Source organism: Triturus cristatus, chromosome 10 (genome assembly GCF_964204655.1).
Source record: "Triturus cristatus chromosome 10, aTriCri1.1, whole genome shotgun sequence".
Classification (NCBI taxonomy): domain Eukaryota; kingdom Metazoa; phylum Chordata; class Amphibia; order Caudata; family Salamandridae; genus Triturus; species Triturus cristatus.
The window spans coordinates 690,258,447-690,278,756 of NC_140593.1; the positions used below are offsets into that span (position 1 = coordinate 690,258,447).

Genomic DNA, 20,310 nt, shown 5'->3' on the forward strand with positions numbered 1-20,310 from the left:
AGTCGGGTCACATTGAATGGACTACTTGTGCCCGTAAGAGTGTTTATTAGAAAAGATATCAGTATTGGCAAATCTGTTGGTATTTTGATTATCGGGCTCAGCCTTACTGATAAGAGCCAAACCCTTCATTGTTAGCCACTTCTAAATGTAGCGTTTCTAAAATAGTGATAATTATATCTGCAAACACCATTACGCAGCATTTATTACCACTATTCCAAACATACCAAACTTGACCACTTTACTCCTCTCAGGTCAGGTATCACCCCTGAAGCACAAATCAGGGAATCCCCAATGTATTCCTATGAGAGGGCAGCCCCACAGTAGTGAGAAACCAAAATGGCTGTTTGTCACTACCAGGACATGTCACACAGTTAAGGCACATGTCCTTCCTTTTACCTACAGTGCACCCGCCATAGGGCCTACCATAGGGGTGACTGATATGTAGTAAAAGGGGAGTCACAGCCTTTGCAACCACATATGTGCCACGTCACAGTGGCAGTAAACTGTACATGCAGGCCCTGCAATGTCAGAGGCCTGAGACAGAGTTGAAAGGCTACTTTGGTGGGTGGCGCAAGTGGCGCTGCGCGCCCACCAGTAGCATTGAACTTACTGGCCCTGGGTATCCGAGATACCACTTTTCAAGGGACTGATCAGTAAATTAAAAATGCCAAACAGGTTTGGACCAATCTTACCACGTTTTATCATAGAGAATACATGCATTTTACACTTGACAGCAGTGATAAAGTGCCCAGAGTTCTAAAACCAACAACACCAGGTCAGAAAAAATACCAGGAGGAAGGCAGAAAGTTCAGGGATGACCCTGCAAAAATGGCCAAGTCCAACACTGTTTATCTATCTTTATGTTCTACCAAGCATCTCTCACCTTATTACTCTATCACAGTAATTAACATTTCAGCTGACCTCTTCTCTAGCACCCAATTCAAATTTAAAGTGTGTGTCCGTCTGTGCTTGTTTTTTCCACAAGTGATTTAGGTGTCATTCAGCAGCGTTGGGGAATAGCAAGGCACCAAGGTTGTTACCCCAGGAATAAGCTCTTTTATTGTGTGTTCATGTTTGGAAAGAAATTGTGCATTTAAATTTTTGGTACAAATGTAGTCAAGCTTAACCCCTTCCATGCGGGGCGGATTCCCCCGCTGTGCTGACCGTTACCTGCGCGGGCGTGGTCATGACGGAACGGTTCCGTCATGAGCACAGCTCAACCGACGCTCATGACGGAACCGTTCCGTCATGAGCGTCGAAGGGGTTAATATCTACTATATAGATAATCCACTGGGGTACACAGGGAGAACTTGATGAAACCCAGAATTTGGATCAACACAATACTTCTTGCCGTCATTTGCATATTCTTTTCTCTTACTCCTTTAACATTCATGCTGCATACAGCTAAGAGGAAGGTAAAAGTGCGGACTGTACTCCTATGAGTGTCCCAACAGCCACAACTGGAGGTGGCTTGAAGCAGAGGAGATGCGGCCAGAGTTCACAGTGCCCTGCGACACTCGGCGTTTCAGCAGCAACAGCAGAAATGCAACATGCAAACTGTCACCGATGTCACAGCAATGATAGCTGAAAAAACACCTTCCGGACCTATAAAGGAAATAAAATCTCCACCACAGAATGACTGTGAATGAATATCACATTACAATGGGACGCAAAGCACATCACATTTGCACATGTTTCTCAATTCAATTCAATTTTTATTATGATTTGGAGCTCCAAAGAGTTTCACATAAAAATGTACAAGAAAGAGTCCAATATACCAAATCATTCAGAGCTTAATAGCAGTATAAAATAAATGCAAAAACCTAATAGTTACAGATGTCATTGTGCAGTACAAAATTCATAGCAGCATTAGACACACTCAAGATACAATAAAGATACAATATGTCAAAAGTGCGAGTGTGCAAGCATAAAACCAATTTCACAAATCCTTTCAAATACAATCCTAACTAAGTCAGTGGAAATGGGAATATATCATATACTCAAGCAACTTCAACTGTACACTACAAATACCCTAATATTCAAATTATAATATGAAAGGGATTTTGCCCAAAGGGGACCCTGTTCAACATACCACAGCTATGAGAGAGCAAGGGATCCCCTCTAAAGAGCGAATGAGCTCTGGGAGTAAGAGGGGGACTAAACAGACCAAAATGAACCAGAGAACACTCCCCTCAGACCTATATTGCTTTTACAAAAGATAAAATCTAGTATGGGTTTACAGAATTGACAAACATCAAATATTCATAACATTACAACATTATCATTTTTTTAGGCCAAATTTATTATTGTCATTAATTTCTTATTTCCTTTTTCTGAATGCATTAAATGTAATTTTTATAAATAGATACAAAGCTTTTGTTTGTATTTTTTTGTAAAAAATTGTGTATACATGTAACCAATCATACAAAATTAGATACAATGTAATTGATCCCCAAAATAACAGATCTTTTTACATTCCTCTCGCTCGTTCACATTCATACAAGACCCTTATGCACATCTGGAATAAACGGGAAACATAGGATGTAAATCATTTCCCAAGATGACATTTAAAAAAAAAAATAAGGTCTGGACACACGAGGTCGACGCGCGTTTCGGTGGGTTAACACAGGACGTGAACCACCTTCTTCAGGAACTTGTCCAAATCGGGCACAGTATCATACAGGCAAGTATAGAAAGGGAACCTAGGGAATAATAAATAGTGGAATTTAATAACCCATACATAAGGACCAAAATGTAAGACTCTATATTTGATCAGACCACAGCATTGCCCAAAAGCGTCAACACTTTTTACATAAACAATATGTAACTCATTCACCATAGTGATATCAATTGTGATATATAAACTTCTGTATCATAGGTGCACGTATGTTTGGCACCTCTCATACTCAAACATACCACAGCTAAACACAACACATTAGTTCTTCTCTAAAATATATTTAAGAATTGTTTAAATATGATTCTCCTAGCTGCACTGGTTAGTAGCACATATTATAAGGGTAAGCAATCCATACCATTTAGTGGATATGCCAGAACAACAAAGAACAGCAGGTGTATTTTTAACTATCAGAAAACCTTCTGCTGAGTGCTACAGCAATAGCTTCAGTAATGTGGAATCCTTTTTCAAAGTTGCAAAACTAGAATATTCCAGAACACCATCCAAGCTTTCTGTTTCCTTAGCCCATTAATCATTTCGCCTATAGCCAATGGCCACAGCGCTAAATACAGTAAATTAGAATTTTCCTCTCTCCAAAGCATTTAACGAATACCTTATCACATTCCTTAGGTAATATAATGTTAGATAATATATATGTTAATATCTTGAGGGTAATTGCCTATAATTGAAAATATGTTATTAAGATTACAGATATGTCCTACACTTCTCCTTAGCAGAGGTTTCAGACTTAGACATCTGCTAAAAAATCATTTTGCAGGATAATTGAATAGTGTGTCTTCATTTTTTACTTTTTAAAGAATAAGTGTCAAAATGATATATTATATCACTGAGACGCTTGGTATTATATAGTTATGAAGGAATTGTGGCATTACAAATCTCATTTGATCTATCATTATGAAAATAACAGAAGGGGAGCAAATGTTTATTATTTAAAGGCAACATTGTGGTTTAATATTTAAGATCCTTGTTATAAGGTCAAATATATTGGAAATGGTCATTCTTGAGGAGAGGACTGAAAAATCTATGACGTTCAATTACGGGGAAATCCAAATCTTTCAGCTCGTATGTATGTGGCACGTGCATCATGGCATTGTTATTTGTATGTGCACCTGAGTAGGTATTTAAGTGCATCATTTGTGAAACAATCACGATATGAAATAAGCAACTTAATTTTTGCTCAAGATCAGGTTTCTCTTGTACATCTGTTTTAAAAACGATGACCACGTGATTTGTTTCACTCTTCACATTGTACACAAAGGAAAATATAGCACTCAGTTTTGTTCATTTTTACCTTGGGTAGGACGCTTTACGTTATATGTGCTGGATCACATGCTAATTGCTTCTTTCTCTTTAATGCGAATAGAAAGCGGTGCAAAGGACATTTGCCTCACGAGCCCCCAGTGCAAGACAAAGAGCAAGAGCGCTGGAGAAGCTTGTATTATGAAGAACGAAAATACCTTTAATATTATGGCAGCTTGCATATACACTACCAGCTATACACACAGCATAGCAGCTGTCTTGTTTTCCACACATTATAAACCCTGTTTACCGAACAAAAAGTAAAAACTAAAACTTTTCGCCACGTTTCATGCAGGCGCGCAGTCCGATTCCAAAAGCAATTCCAGCATTAATAACCAAGGGACGTGTGGGCTGGTGGAGGGGGAGCCAAACAGAGCTCTGATTTCGGAATATTGTTAGGCTGTCTGCCATGATCGATGATAAGCCCCTATATTGTGGCACAGTTTCGAAGTGTGTTCTGGGTAGAAAAATGATCTGAACAAAGTTCGGTGAGGTTTAAACTGTTACATAGTCTTATATCACATACTGTACCTCGCTTTAGTTGGCGGAGGGCCGCTCTACAATTAGGCGGTGTGTAGCCTTTTTAAATGACTTCGTTGAAATATTCTCGTTTTATTTGTGCCTTATTTGTGCAGTTTCTTCTTCAGCCTCATTTTGTATGTTTTAAGTAAATATAAAGTAAGAATATGCGAAGATGCAAATATTTCTTTCTACTAACTGAAATTAAAAAACAAAATGAAGGCTGTCAAGTTTAAAACAGAATTTTGAAAATATTTCTTTAAGAGTGTTTACTGTTTTTGGCAAAAATAGTCATTTTAGAGCTGTGTGTTTTAGTTGATCTGCTGTTATGGACCAGTGCACATTCTTCTTACTGTAGTTCCTGAAAACTACTGTGCATGGGGAACAGATTCAATTGTAGTAGCAGGCTCAGTGGCACTGGGGCCCAGGGGCCGGTGGGGACCCTGGGAACCGTGATTTGGGGTTTAATATACGATTTTCAGAGCAGCCACAGGGCCCATGTCTTTCATTGCACTGGCGTCCAGGACACACAGGCTACGTCACTGCTGTGCATGCCTACTACTGCCTGTCTATAAAATTTGACCGCGGCTATTAAGGTATATGGGCATAGGAAGAGAGGAAAGATGTATAGCTGTGCCTACGCTTGTTTTTAAGGAATGTCGGGGTATATTATATCAAGAAACGGCGTTAAAATTATCGCCGCTTTAGCGGCAGAAAACTGCCGCTAAAGCGGTGATAATGGGCTTGATAAGATGCCCTTGAGAATTCCCATAGAAGCCCATGTTCTGGTGTCAACATGGGCTTCTATTGGAATTCTCTGCGGCATACTATCAAGCCCATTATCGCCGCTTTAGCGGCAGTTTTCTGCCGCTAAAGCGACGATAATTTTAACGCCGTGCCCCGTCATCCTCAGAAGTGGGATGTGTGTGTTTTAATAGCTCTGCTGCTTTTCACAAGTGCACATTTCTTCGTGGCCAAAAGTAAAATAAAGTTAAATAATTTCATTAACTGAGTTCAGTGTAAAAGACACAAGTTGCCGGAAAGTTGCACTCATGCAACTGTGCTTCATAAACTTTTAACTGTCCATCGAATGTTGCAGGATGTGGTGCTTGGATTGAGGCAACACAAAGCACTTCACATTGCAGAAGATTGAAGGAAAGAGTTAACACCAAATACTGAAAATACATAGAGGGAGCCCTCTCTGCATTTGACTGTATTCACCCTGCAGCACTACATCTCTGGGGACTCTATCCCCCAAACTGCAACGTAGCAGGAGCCTCCAACACGTTTTTAAAGCGTCAGGAGATGCTTAAAAACTAAACAGGACCCCTGTAGCGCAGGAGCCCTCTGCATTTACCCGCATTCGTCCTGCAGCACTACATCTCGGTGGACTGTTTCCCCCAGAGTGCAACGTGGCAGGAGCCGCCAAAGTGTTTTTTCAAGCGTCAGAAGATGCTTAAAAACTGAACAGGACCCATGCAGCACGGGATGCGCACAGGCGTGCCAGGGCAAATCCCGGGCCAAGGGCGGACCCGTCCACGCCTGTCGAAGCCCGGAGGAGGCTGGGCTGGGCCACATCATTAATCTGTCTACCAGTAGGTATGCTAGCAAGACTTTGCTGTGCTTGTACGATCTTATCCTTGTGGTCTATGGTTGCTGGCTGCCATATTGAATCCTGGAGGCTGACTGTTGACTGTTGATTAATACGGAATATGGATAATTGCAGGTAAGTAAACAATTAATAAATAAAACGAATTTCGTAGCGCGCGCTGCATCGCATTTTGCGATGCAGCGCGCGCTACGAAATTCGTTTTATTAATTTAATTGTTTACTTACCTGCAATTATCCATATTCCGTTTTTTAGAACCCCCACCCTGCCCCCCACCCTGCCCCTCCCCCGCCCCGCCTTACCGCCCCACGGAACTCCCTCCACGGGCCGCGGCTGCATCTGAACCCCTGATTTATCCAAGTAAGGAATGTATCACCCTAATAAACAAACTAAGAACTGAAGTAGGAGAGCTAAACATTTTTATATCTAAATTGGTTTCCACAATTAGCAAGTTTAAGTGCGTAAAAGATAGTAACATATCCATTACCTCATGCAGCCAGTCTACACAGACAAATCAAATTACTGCCCAGTCATACACGCAACACTCTGCTCTACCACCCTTTGTTCCTCACTCCCTGGGGATTGATCGAACACAAAAGACGGCAAGCAGGAATTGTAGACCTCTGAATTCCCAGTTACAGTCACATTCACAAGTTCATCCACACTCTGTTATGTTATGTTATGTTATGTTAGGGGCACTTCTAAAACGTGCGACTCACCCGGGGGCATCTCGGCGCTATACTTAGTTATTCACTGAAAGGGAAAAAGTAGGAAGAAGAAGCCACGACAAGTACTAAGGAGTCAGAAATAGAAAAGTTTTCAATTTTTTCCTAAAGATTGTAAGAGAGGGGCAGTTTCGAATGGCGATAGTAAGCGAGTTCCAGTAACGTGGCGCGAGACATGAGAAAGCCCTCGCCCCTGAACGGGAGAGGCGGATTCTAGGAATCTTCAGAAATTCCATGGCATTAGACCGTAAATTAAGAATGGAGGTCTTTTTTATTAGTATGTTTGCCAAGTATTTAGGACCTATACCGTTCAAGGCTTTGTAAGTAAGGCAACAGGTCTTAAAGTGGGATCATTTCACAATCGGGAGCCAATGGAGCTCTAATAGGAGAGTGGCTGAAGGCGTACCTGCCGGACGATCGAGTATCATTCGGGCAGTGGTGTTCTGGATGACCTGTAGTTTCTTTAACAGGGACGGGCCAAGTTAGGCGAGCATAGCGTTGCTGTAATCGAGGCGACAGATCACCATTGCCTGAACTAGAATTCTTCGGTGCTTGATGGGAAGATAAGGGAGAATCTTCCGTAAAAGCCGCAGGCTAAAATAACAGGAGCTGGTGATTGTAGCTACATGGTCTTTCATCGAGAGGGCCTGATCAAGTGTGAACCCCAGATTCTTCACTACTTGCTTAGGAACTGGAGCCGTCCCAAGCTCTTGCGGCCACCAGTCCTTGAACCAAGAAAGAGAAGCTCTCCCTACTAATAGAATCTCTGTCTTACTCGGGTTCAACTGGAGAAGATTCTCGGTCATCCAGTTTGAGATGGTGGACATTCCTGCTGCAAAGCGTAGGTGTTCTGATGTTGCATTTGGGTTGATTTTAAAGATAAGCTGGGTATCGTCCGCGTATGAGATGATCTCAAACCCACAGGATTCGGCTATTTTAGCTAAAGGGGACATGTATAGATTGAATAAGGTAGGGCTGAGACATGACCCCTGAGGGACGCCTTTATCCAGGCCCCGTTTGTTTGATCGGAATGGACCTAGCATAATTGTTTGATTTCTATCTGCTAGGAAGTTTTGTAGCCATTTCAGAGCTTGATCTTGTATGCCACAGAAACTCAATCTCTCCGACAGCTTAGAATGGGATATCGTGTCAAATGCTGCGAAGAGATCTAAGAGAACCAGAATGGCTGATCCTCCCGCATCCATTTCTAGCCTCAGTGAGTCAGTAACTGCAAGAATAGCAGTTTCAGTACTGAAGCCTGGCCGAAAACCTGATTGCGATGAGTCTAAAAGATCATTTGATTCGAGCTAGTGGCTCAGCTGTTTATTTATAGCTGCTTCAAGTGATTTGCCCAAAAAGGGTAATAATGATATGGGCCGATAGTTAGCGAGCGTGAGGGGATCTGCTGTCGGTTTTTTCAAGATGGGGTGAACAACCGCTTCCTTCCAGATGGAAGGGATAATGCCCGACTCAATGGAACTATTGAAGATTGCTTGGACTTCCGAGGCACAGCACGGGGCAAAAAGGGCCATGATTCTCGGGGGGCACAAGTCACTAGGAGAACCAGACTTTGCCGATGAGAGCAAGGTGTTAACTTCCATTATAGGTAGGGGTTCAAAATGTTTGAGCTTGCCCGAAGTCTGTTGGTTGGTTTCGGCAGAGCTCATGAGGGGGATTTTGGTCTGAGTTAATAAAGGTGAAAAATTTGCGTAAATCAGGTAAATTTTTTCCTCAAAGTGGGTTGCAAGAGAGTTGCAGAGGTCCTGTGACTCCATTTGAGGCAGCCTACACTCCTGAGGGTGGACAAAATCTTTAACTATATTAAATAGAGTTTTTGAGGAGTTTGTGGCTTGGTCAATTTGTTTTAGTATGAAAGATTTTGTAGTAATGAAGTCAGGATCCAAGAGGTGGTTTTATGAAGATTTATTGAGGTTGGATACAAGATGTAGTTCAGATGAAGTAAACCAGTAATAAGCAGGTGAATAACCCCAATGTAGCCCCACCAGGAGCAGCCAGCTAGGCGCTCAGCCCATCTCCAACTGTGTGTTCCCACTCCCAACATTCCATCTTACATCATTCAGGCAGCATTCCACTGGCACATCATGAACCATAAGACCAGGATACTACATATCCTCCTTTCTTCCACAGAAAAACAGAAAAGAAAACTGTAAAAGGTGAAGTGAAAAGGAGAAAAGCAGAAACAAGATGGAGAAACTAGATGCAACAAAATAGAGAACCAAAAGGAGACCAGAATGGATAGTGAGAGCGACACATAAATAACAAGGTTGGCAAAGTAAACTTAAAACCATTACCCATCCTCCTTTCCATACACACAAAAAGAAGAATGAAACAGAAAAAGAGACGAATAAAGAATAGAAAAAGAAACCATTAATGACTGTCCTCTGCATACCCACTGGCCAGGTAGAGATACAAGAAAACAGCTCACATCAGGAGTAAACAGGACGACAGAGAAAAAGCGGAAACATAATGCTCACTCTTCCCTGACGACAGCAAGAAAAAGAACATAACAATAAATCGAATACAACTGGGCTAGAGCGTAAAAACTAAACATAGACAAATGAAACGCCCAGTGTAACCTGACCCATGCACAGTGGCAACTTACACCACACACCCACAAAGGGTAACCACATTCGCATCTGCATGGGCGACCTCCTGTAGAGGTAAGTGTGCACTAATTGAAAACTAAACACATGCCAACACCAAACACCTTAAGTAAGGTAACGCGTGCACTACAGTGAAGGCAATAAACAATGATGTGCTGTCCACCTGCGGACGCACCTCAACTAGAGGTAAGAACATTATGCACCAGATAATGGGGAAAGACCCCAAAACACACCTCCGGAGAGGACAAGAATTTATGCATTTGAACACAGATCACACGTCCGTGCGACACACCTCAACTGGTATGCACAAGAGCTAGGGACATAACCCTAAACACACCTCGCAGAGAGGTCCTTAGATTACCATGTGCTAGTGGGACAAGAATCCACACCTAACATTGTATACATTGGACACTGTACACTCTAACGGTAGTGAAAACAACACGAGGAACCTCGTATGGGGAAAACAACATTGTGCACAAGTGAAGATAAAACAAATTTTGCAGTATACACCCTCAAAAATATTGTGCACTAGTGAACATACAACAGAATGTGCACTATACAAGCTTAAAAATAACGTGCACTGTACAAAAGGACGACGTTCATAAATACACCCCTTGTGGAGGTAGAAAACGTTGTGCACAGAACAGGAAACTAAGCGCCTGTAAAGAAAACCAAAGTTAACTTGAAAACTTAACACAAAGAAAAGATCTTACAGACCCATATAATTGTTACATAAATTGCCTTCCCCAGACAAACGTGCTCAAAACAAACTTAAACAAAAATGCAGTCTCTAAAAACACTAAAAGATAACAGATCCAATGCTCAGTCAGCGACGTCGTACAGATGACATGAAAAGTCTCGAAATGGATTTTCCCCACCAGATGGCAGCGTAACACAGGTATAGAACACAGAAGCACTACAATGTCACAAAATGAATCTCACCCCACAGTTCAAGATCGACGATGCACTGGAACCACTATTCAAGACAAAATATCCCAGTCGCTCTTCCACGTCGGTTCAGGTTTGAACGAGGCAAAAAAAAAACTTTATTGTTCAAAAGTGAAAGAGGATTGAACAGGACAGAACGTGGTTGACCAGTGCGATCGGGAATCAAGTCTCCTGCCTGGGATGCACAGAGCTTCAAGTTCCATCCAAAAGATGGCGGCACGCTTTCTCACGCTGTGCTGGGTGGCTCCCGCCATCAGCGTGCACCAAAACGACGGACTGAAGAATACAAGATCCGAAATGGAGATGACGTGGGGAGTCAGAAGGAGCAGCGCGCGACGAAGAGAATAGACAGGTAAGAGTGTACATTGCATGGCTCGTGCACACCCACTTTGAATGACTACGGTGACGGTTGAACTGCCACATGTTAAGGGTGCAACTGGAGGCCAAAATACAAACAAAAATGAACTCAACCCAGATGTCACAAACGTAGGCACAACTCGAATGGTTTAGAAACACCAAACCAAACGCACAACACTCTGGCCCTGTGTAGAAATGTCTGCGCAGAGAGACAAGATGCAGGAACTTCCCACTTAGATTAGCGTGCAGCTACAACTCTCCAAAACTTCCAACCCAGTTAAAATGCACAAAACTCACGATCCCAGTGTGGAAAGGCAGAAGCGAAGGGAAGCTTGTATAAATGACGATAGCTTCATTTTCTGGATGCAGAGTTGAAAACCAAAGGTTGATAAGAAACTGTCACTGGACACATGTCATTTGTGTGATGAAAGAGCTGGCAAAGACATTCTTGTTCCTTAAATATTGAGACGCTGAAGAGGCAACTGAAACAGTTCTTGAGTTTAAAAAAAAACGTAGACTGTTACTAAACCCCAAAACATGACGCTGGGTCAGATAAAAATAGACAGAGGCAGCTCTATGTGCTTGTTGCGCAAAACTTGTTTCTGTGGCATTTTGAAAGCACAAGACATGAAACAAAACGTTGTAGAGGGTCAGGTTTAGCCTCTCTTGAGGACACGTGACAGCCTTACCCTCTGTTGATGGCACAGCGCACAGCAGAAGCCTACCCTCACTTGAGGGCACAGCAGAGACTTGAGCTGCAATAGAGGTTGGAACGGGCACCATAGCGTAGAGGGCGACCGTTGTAGGGGTCACTGGTGGGGCTTTGATGTGCCAGTTAGTAGCAGCTGTAGTTGCTTGAGAAGTTGCTTGTAGTTGCTTTAGTACTTTAAGTAGACTTGAAGTTGACAGAGGTAGCAGATGCAGGTTCTTTTAAATCGTCGCCATAAAATTGTAGTAATGAAGTCAGGATCCAAGAGGTGGTTTTATGAAGATTTATTGAGGTTGGATACAAGATGTAGTTCAGATGAAGTAAACCAGTAATAAGCAGGTGAATAACCCCAATGTAGCCCCACCAGGAGCAGCCAGCTAGGCGCTCAGCCCATCTCCAACTGTGTGTTCCCACTCCCAACATTCCATCTTACATCATTCAGGCAGCATTCCACTGGCACATCATGAACCATAAGACCAGGATACTACAGATTTCCTTGCTGATTTTATGTTCTGATGATATTTAGATAATGAGTGTTTATAGGTCAGTCGGTCCGTAGGGGTTTGACTGGTTCTCCAGCATCTCTCCAGGGCTTTGCACCTAGATTTTTCCACCCTGAGTTCTCCTGTATACCAGGGGGCCGATTTTCGCTGTTTGGAGGGGCAGAACTTTTTTACGGGGATTAGGGAGTCGAAGACTGTAGTTAGTTTGGTAGAGAGAATCTTCAACAGTTCTGGAGCATCTGAGCCTGTCGGTGGGGGAGCCTGGGGCAGGGCATTGTAGGTAGCCGCGAAAGCTTCTAGAGATAGGTTATTCCAGGGTCTGCGGAATTGCGAGGAGCGAGGTTCAGAATCCGGTAGAACAATTGAATACTGTCGTCGCATGGTGTAAGGGACCATGAAATGGTCAGACCATGTTAAGGGGAGGGGAGAGAGGTCGATGAGGTGCACACTGTTAGAAAAGATCAGGTCAAGGGCGTGACCTGCTCTATGCGTGGGGGCAGTTGAAACGAGGGAGAGGCCGATTTGTTTTAAGCTGTTTAGGAGATTTTCCGTCTCTGGGTTCCCTGGGGCATCCCCGTGAAAGTCCCCAAGCAAAATGAAATTGCTGGACGCTATGGTTTGCAGGGCGATCAACTCCACTAATTCATTCGTGAAGTCGGTCCTGGGCCCCGGAGGCCGGTAGATCAGGGCCCCGTTCCAGCTGACTGATGGCGATCTGACCAACTTGAAAAAGCCTAATTCTAGACTGGCCGTGCAGTGAGTGGCAGTCCAATGGAATTTTAGGTGATCTTTGAAAGCTATTGTGATCCCGCCCCCCGTTTTTCCCTGCCTGTCTGAATAGATACATTTGTATCCGTCGGGTATAGCTAGGCTAATCTGGGGGCGGTTAGAGGGGTTTAGCCACGTTTCTGTAAAGAAACATAGGTCTGGGGAGTATGAGTTGACCATGTCCCAGATTTCAATAGGGTGTTTAGCTAAAGACCTGACGTTACAGAGAATAAATGTTGGGCTGGAGTGGTTTGCGTCTGGCGAGACGTTTGACTCAGGGCCAATTGGATGGTTTAATTTACAGCAGAAGGAACATGTCTTACATGTCACTGGTCCTTCCAGGTTGAGCGGAAAAGATTCTGGACTGTTCGCCCGGGTAGTGGACTGTGGCATATGTCGGAATCTATAGTCCCTTAGTGCCTTTGAGGAGTAGCTTATTCGAGTTGGTAGAGGCGAGGCACAGTAAATTTGGGCAGAGGTTTCAGGCTTGGGGCTTGTATGGGCGCGGACTGGCGCAGACGGGCTTGCCTTGTGCGCGCCTCCGGCGCGCCTGCTGCGCGCCTCCGGCGCGCGTGCGCTGAGGAGTCGGTATTTTATGCCAATGGAGCTGACTACTAGACCGCCTCCCCCTTGTAGCCCCAAGATGGCGGCCGTCCCAAGGAGAAGTCTGGTCTCTCCCCCGGTGCCCAAGAGTGAGGCTCCCACGAGGTAACTCCGACTATGCAGCGCGTGTGCAAAATAGCAATTTTAGATTAAAAAAATCAACAAGAGGTTTAGCAGCAACAACACAGTAAAATGATATAAGCGATTCAGTACCAGCTCTAAAAACGTAATATTCCCGGCTTCTGCCTCAGGAACTAAGACCGCTTAACACCAGAGAGCAGCAGTGGAGTAACAATTCCTCGACTAATCTTAACCTGCCCAATTCCCATCAGATGCAGGCTTCTGACTCTCTGAGGATTCCCAATTCCTTGCATGCTCCCATTAATAAAGTGCCAAACTACATACCTGCCCCTTGCTTTAGAAGTAGGTTGGGGAGACGCCAACGCCAGTCACAGCATCCAGGGTAGGAGGGGACTGTACCCCCATAATCCCAAGCGGCAGGAGGCGACGACGCTGATCTTTCCTCACCCAGAAGTTCTTAAAAGCAATTCACGGCTTCCGCAGTGCGGGAGCCATCAATGCCAGTCACAGCATCCAGCGGGGGGGGACTACAAGCCCCATAATTCCAAGCGCCAGGAGGCGCCGACTCTGATCTTTCTGCGTCCGGAAGCACTTAAAAGCATTTTGCAGATCCCCCAGCTCCAACGCCAGTCACAGCATCCAGCGAGGGGGAGGACCGCAAGCCCCATAATCCTAAGTGCCAGGAGGCGCTGACGCTGATCTTTCCACGCCCAGAGGCACTTAAAAGCATTTTGCAGGCCCCCCCAGCGCGGGAGCCGTCAACGCCAGTCATAGCATCGAGCGTGGAGGGAACTGCAAGCCCCATAATCTCAAGCTCCAGGAGGTGCCGACGCTGAACTTTCCACGCCTGGAGGTGCTTAAAAGCATTTCGCAGATCCCGCAGCCCAGGACTCGCGTGGGCGTGCCCAAGCTGCACCCGGCGAAGTCTGAGTCAAGGGTGAAGCCCCGGCCAAGGGCAGGCCCGTCTGCGCCCATCAGCGCTAGGATGTGGCAGGGCTGGGCCACCCCCCTTTTAAGCTTCAAGCGGCACCTAGGACTCAGGAAGAACACGGGCTAAGTGTTGATTGTAACAATCTCCTGATAATTCTTTAGGCCAGTCAAGCAACTGATATCGCTTAAAAGCAAATTCTGAGTCATAATAATGGGGAACCGCACCATGCTACCACCTGCACGCCCGATTACTTACAGCATTAACAGCATGCTTGAAAGGGTAGTTAACATGGTTTCAGGTAAAATTAAATTTACGGAGCGCCGCTTGTCATTGGGCAGTGAGGGTTGAGTGGATATTACTGAACTTAGACGTGCACCAACTACCTACATACAGGAATTGTCCTCGTCACAGCCCCACAGAGCTGGCATTTATAAATCTCCAATTGCAAGTGGGAGCATAAGTGGGCGTGAGACAGTTGAGTCACAGCCAGATATAGACATACCAACATCTGTGAGATTCCCAGCAGCCAAACAAAAGAGGGTGAGCGGGAAGCCCATTTGTACCAAAAGGAAACAGCCTCCCCAAACAGGTCCCTCTCGAACCTGCTTGTCTGCTTGGATAAAGCCATCTCCAAGCATTGGCATTTCTGTTATCTCTAACACCCCTGTGATAGCACTTAATGCAAATTTGAGTCATTCCATTGGTACCCAGACTGAGGCGATATCGGATCTTGAGAACTTTGGGGATGCCATTGCCAATATTGCTTCTGCAATGGTGACCAAACAAATCAACACACCTTTAGATATAAAACTCGCCTTACTGCAGGATCTTATGGACAATTTGGCCATACTCATAGGGGGACTTGACCAATCAGTGGGGAACGCACAAACTGCTGTAGATGAAGGGGGAGGGTCCATTGCCACAATTGGCATCCCAACTAATGACATCCAGCCCTCTATTGTCATAGCCCCCATCCTTGAAAGCAACGCGTGTACCACATGCAGACAAGTCAGAAAAATGTTTTCAACCCTTCCCTAATAGGCACAGTACCACACCCACTGGTGAACTGGTTACTATTTCACAACCCGATTCCATCTTGGGCTGTGCTAATAGACCCAATGGAATAGATCAGAAACTAACGTCTGGTAAATTAAGTTGTAATGCATTAGTTATTCCCAGCAGAAATCCCCCAAAGGCAAACCCAGATGTTTTGGTCTTGCCTCCACCCACCTGCCCTTATGTGCTGGTGTTGGCAGGTGTACCGACCCTAAAGAGGGACCAGAATGATTCATGGGACCAACTATGCAACAAATGCGTCAACTGGCTATCAAAGAATAGGAGGTTCCACCCATCAGACATAAACAATATTATTATGGTTCGTAGAGTTGGGTGGTTGGTGCATCTCCAAAGAACATTTAAGGGGACTGTATTGTTATTAACTTCTGCAGACCATCCATGGTGAGACACCTATTATGAGCATTTGAGTCCACAACAATCAACAGCACCAACAAATGTTCATTACCGCTGACTCAAAAATATTAGTGGCTGGTGACTTTAATGCTGCCTTTGAACCCTTCCCACTACTTAGTGTATTTTTAGAGGAGGAGAACGAGATATGGGGTATACCCAGCTTGGTAACAACTAAAAATTGCCATCGCTGTACAGCTGTGTCTCATCAGATTGCGTCATTAGTCACAGGCAGAGGCCTGAGAGCTTGCAATGGAAGGACCGTATATCAAAAAATGAACAGGGGGGGCGTAAAGGCGCTTTATGAAAAAGGTCCAGCAGTGTGTGCCCTCAAAGCGTACAAAAAGAATGACAGAGCTGTTCCTGTAAGTGGAAAGATAAGGGAGGGGGAGGGGGAAAAAAGTTGTGTTCACGGACAGTTGAAATATTGGATATTGAGGCCCTCACACAACCTATAGGGTGTCGTGATTCACGTACCCCTTCGGATGTATCGCGTCATCATCGGGCTGCTCCTGCGTCGAGTCGGCTGGTGCAATACCCGACGGGCTCTTGTTTAAGGAGCACTTTTATGGAGATCTTTTTATCCAATGAAGCCTGTGGTTGCATGGGTTTGTGGGGCTCTAGGGTGATGTAGATGAAGGGTGTTGATTGTTAAAAATAGGGGTCGAAGTGCTTACTCAACCAATTTATTAGGAAGCCTTCTCCCCTAATTAAAAAACTATGAGGTTGAGTGTTACTAACTTAGGATTATAGACTAGGTTATGTACACTGCCTCAATCAGGTCGACATGTTTCTCGCTCCGTTAGAGAAATACTCTGGCGATTCCTCAGGACCAAAAGATGTTCTCTATCTACATCTAAAATTCATCGTAATATCTTAATTGACAGTGAGCATTCTTAGTCATAGTTATAGTGTTACCTGCAGCTCGGTCTACCTGTAGGGGGATAAAGGCCAAGGAGGTTAAAGAATGCATGGAACAGTCACTGTGTATTAATACTGAATATCTCGTGAAAAACTGAGTGCAATTGTGGTAAAAGTGCACTCTAAACATGGAGGGTGGTAAAAAACATGGTGAATCTGAACCCTGTGAAGTGACCTCTACTAAAAGTGATGAAAGTGAAATTTATAAGTGGACTTACCCTAAGAAATCCAAAGGATAGTCCACTGCAGTTCCTGGTAGATAACGCAAGGAGTTCCTCGCGTTCTGTAATTATATAGGGAGAAAGCTAGAGGAACGGAGGTGGTTAAAAACAACATACTCCAGGGTTGTGATAACCCCTTCTCTTATTGCCGAAGTCAGATCATCAAACTGGCAAGTATGGTTAAAAACAGCATATTCCTGGGTTATAATAATCCCTTCTCTGGTTTTACTATGGTGTCATCGGGTTATGATATGAAGAGAGCTTAGGTAGGTGAGGGCTAAAGACAACATTCCTAAACCTAGAAATGGTGCAGTCCCTAGTCTCTTACTTAATAAATACATTCAGCAAACCCAAGTACAACCATATAATGAGCTCTTATCAGAATAATAATACAGGCGTGCTGTGGTTCGTTTGTCAGATACATAGCAGGACAAAACCACTGTCGTCTAATAAGTTAGCGTTAAATGGTATTCGATTGAGGTTTGGCATTGAGAGTCAAATCTATGCTCTTCTCATATTAAGTATAGAGGTCAAGGTCGCCCACGTAATGAATACACGAACGTTCAAGTAGCCTCGGCAAATTAGCGAATACAACCTCAGTTTAGAAAAAGCAAAAGATCAACAAGTAAGGTTCTGTCTAATTACTGACACGCCGAGTCCGTGTCTCGAATATATCTACCCGGTTCAAAACTCAGTTTAGGAAAATAAAAGGTCAACAAGTTAGGTTTTGTCTACTTACTGACACGCCGAGTCCGTGTCTCGTGTACACCTACCCCGTTCTACCAGGACTGGGTGGCATTGTTCCGAGTCTTGTGTCGGTATATGAAGGCAGCGTCTGTTAGATTCACACCCGGAAGTTAAAGCGATACCAGAGCTTGTATTTCGCTATTGCGACCGGCGGTAAATTCAGTCGCCATCTTGAGTGAGGGATCCAGTCCCATAACATTGTGTGTCAAGGGTGTGGATCTATACTTAGTTTGCCGATGCGGTCATAAGCATACTGAATCATTATAGAAATTAAGCCGTTATCAGGGCATCCTTGTTATTAATAGGAAGTAAAGTCCCCTTGTCCCCCCACTACGTAATAGATGATCACTGTACTCATCCTGAATCAAGAGTTGGCCCCTGAATGCGTGCTATCAGGAAAGACTCGTTGTTGTATTGATCTCTGTACTCAACCTGAATAAAGAGTTGGCCCCTGAATACGTGTTATCAGAAAAGACTCGTTGTTATGTTGAGGTGCCCTTGTGCCCCGTCTCAGTTCTCAGGTGTGTGATAGGGTATTTAATCCTCCGGGATGACGTGAGGTGTAAACATCACCAGGAAGTGGCAGGGGTAGGGAGGTTTTTTTTTGATGTTTTGGGAGCGCACGTGAAGTGCGAGGGTTCTTGTTCTATATGAGTTATTAGTACATGTATACAAAGAGACAACCACTCGAAGAGAGTCTATTCCGCGGGTCTGCGTAATTCACTCTTTTTCAGGATCTCCAAGTTAAACACACCCTATTAACCACTCAGGCATATATGTCAGTATCGGTGAGTGTTGTTGATCAGGGATTAGTGTTGCACAAAGGTGGTGTTGCTCAGGGAGGTTGAATGGAGGCCCAAGGAATAGCGTCATTCAATCCTGTGACATGGGTGCCCAATCTAAACACCCACCTGATAATTTTAAATCTGCTCAGAATGTCCCAAAATCCTGTCTTGAAATCCCTATGGCAGGAACAGCCCAAATGTTTAGTCTAGAGGATGCCCTCTCAGCAATAAATAGTCAAAGGCAGGCAAGGCTCCTGGTACTGATCAGATACCTGGATATTTATATAAACGGAACCCATGATATGGGCCCCATATATAAATCTCCTGTCAATTAGCCTATCAGCTACTGGAGCTATTCCATCCACTTGGAAGGGAGCCGAGAGAATCACTATATAAAAAAAGGGAGATGCCTCATCCCCTACAATTATAAACCCATGAGCCTGACAGAAAATTTGCAAAAGATCTTTGCACGACAAGTCCTGGATAAACTCCAACTATGGATGCAGGAGAAGGCGATATTATCTTCTTACCAAGCAGGCTTCCATCCTAAAATTACTACCTGCTTTTAGATGTATCTTGGTATCATGGAAATACGTGTTGCTGAGAAAACAAAACCTTTATGTAGCATTTGTTGACCTAAGACCTGCGTTTGACTTAGTACCGCTTGATAAGCTATGGAGAATATTGCTTGATCTTGGGACGCTGATAGATTTGGTGACCCTGTTAGCCAGACTCCACGAGGATACATATGCCCAGGTCAAATGGGGGAAAAATGGCAAATTAACCGACAGGATACCAATACAGCGTGGGGTATGACAGGAGTGTGTCCTTGCACGCACACTCTTTTCCCTGTTCATCAAAGATGTAGCTAATCGATTATTGGATTGTAGGAATGACTCGCCTGTTATGAATGGCACAAAAGTCCCAATCCTGCGCTTGACTTTTTATTTATTTCCACAACGCCAATGGGCCTACAAATATTAGTGGATACGTTTTTAGATTTCTGTAAGGACAGGAGTTTGGAGCTTAAAGTTGCCAAAACTAAATCTATGGTGATCGGGAAAGTAAAAGGGAAATCATGTGAGATTAGGATTGCATGTGAACTGTTGGAGAAGGTGAAACACTTTGACAATCTTGGGATAAGGCTTAGTGACACACTTGGTTGCGAACAAAATCTAAACAAGAGCCGTCTTTCCCTATGGCACAGCTCAAAATCTTTTTTAAGACATCATAGGCAGTCTTATAGTCGATCGCTGTCTCCTGCACTGGAAGCGTATAGGGCAAAAGCCCAGAGTGGAGTGCTATATTGAAAAGAAGACAACAGCCAGGTAGGTTTGAAGAGCTTCTTTAATCCAGTCCAGTCTCACAGCTTCCCCCGGCAGCAATTGCATAACCACTCATTCTATGTTCCATGCAAGGAACGCACGGAAGAGAATGCTCTCGAGAAAACCCCCGAGAGATCCCAACACACCTCCCTCCCTTCACATAGAAAACAAAAAAAAACTATTCAACACAAGGTTAATTTTAATACAAAATTAATATCTAATATAATCCTGGAATTTAATGGGAGGAGCCCTTGTTCTAGGAAGGCATTGTCGGGGAACTGTGTCCTTGGCAGGTACAGGAATCCTCGGACTCTCCACCACAGGAGGCAAAGTCGTACAAGGAGTGTGAACCCCAAATCTTCCTCTCACAAACTCAGCTTTCGACTCCAGCACAACTGACAGCACACTTATTCCAGATTTTCCCATTCTCAACACAAAAACATGGTCTCTCACCTCTCTCACTCTAACAGGAG

The 20,310-nt window shown here is 44.1% G+C and overlaps 1 long non-coding RNA gene across 1 annotated transcript in view; it reads left to right on the forward strand.

The window, feature by feature from the left end:
- Positions 1-10,705: 10,705 nt before the first annotated feature.
- Positions 10,706-20,310, forward strand: part of LOC146789907 (uncharacterized) — a 69,795-nt gene continuing 60,190 nt past the window's right edge. The window contains exon 1 of the long non-coding RNA XR_014969874.1: positions 10,706-10,771. This is a non-coding gene — a long non-coding RNA (uncharacterized LOC146789907). The remainder of the gene's footprint in view (positions 10,772-20,310) is intronic.